Raw genomic sequence first — 1,043 nt, forward strand, 5'->3', positions numbered from 1 at the left:
GATAGATAGATAGATAGATAGATAGATAGATAGATAGATAGATAGATAGATAGATAGATAGATAGATAGATAGATAGATAGATAGATAGAATATGTGTGTAGGTGTGTGTGTGTTTGTGTGTGTGTGTGTGTGTGTGTGTGTGTGTGTGTGTGTGTGTGTCTCATGTCCAGTCTTGCCCTCTCTGTGTGTTTATGTGCGTTCTGTCCCCATTTCTATCTCTAAATTGCCGACCCCCCTCCCCTTTTCCCCTCTTTGATTTAAAAAAAAGCATTCAGAAAAAAACTCCATTTCGTCTGTTCATTCATCTAAGGCCCGTCTATTGAGAACAAATTTGACAAAAAGTTTTTTTTTCTTTCTTTGTATTGCTTTTAGTATGTTGTAAATTTTTCTTGCCGTAATGTCGAGACTGAGGTCCCGTAGGAGACAAGCTGACCTTAAACTTTCTTGCCCAATCCTCTTATATGGGATAAATCGCAGCAGAAAACGTCATATCCTAGAAACATAGCAATAGTAGAAATGGGTGTCACTGTTAGAGAAACGGCGAAAGACAGCAGAAAGGAAAACAGATCTTTACCACCCCGTCTGCGTCTTCCACCAAAAACATTTTCCCACAAATGTTTGAAACAGAAAAACCCGCAGAATTCCAGCGCTGTCAGAAACGACTTGAGTCTTGCTGAGGTCGTAAATCATATTCACGATTGGGCAAACTGGAGCGCTTTGTCGGCAGGGGGAGAAAACAGGGACACAACAGCGGCACTCTCTGTTCTGTGTGTGGGTATTGTGTATCCAACGAACAAGCAGAAACGCTGCTGTGCGCGACCTTTGGCATGTTAGCACCGGCCCCTGTTCTGTCTCGGTCAGCTGATCCCTGTCCCAAAATTTAGCTTTCTTTCAGAGGTGAGGTCAGGTGATGTCATTAGGACTGATAGTGTGGAGATATTGTGAAGAACTAGGTCGAGGTGATATTTTGTGTTGTCTTGTATTGTTGTTGGTTGGCCTTCGTTCTCCATTTCTCTCTCTCTCTCTCTCTCTCTCTCTCTCT

At 42.6% G+C, this 1,043-nt stretch overlaps 1 protein-coding gene across 1 annotated transcript in view; it reads left to right on the top strand.

Annotated features, from left to right (window-relative positions):
- The window catches only part of LOC101856263 (sperm-tail PG-rich repeat-containing protein 2), a gene marked incomplete at its 3' end in the record, with an annotated part of 34,250 nt that overhangs the window by 9,198 nt on the left and 24,009 nt on the right, over window positions 1-1,043 (top strand).

Source organism: Aplysia californica, unplaced genomic scaffold (assembly GCF_000002075.1).
Source record: "Aplysia californica isolate F4 #8 unplaced genomic scaffold, AplCal3.0 scaffold00171, whole genome shotgun sequence".
NCBI classification, from domain to species: Eukaryota; Metazoa; Mollusca; class Gastropoda; order Aplysiida; family Aplysiidae; genus Aplysia; species Aplysia californica.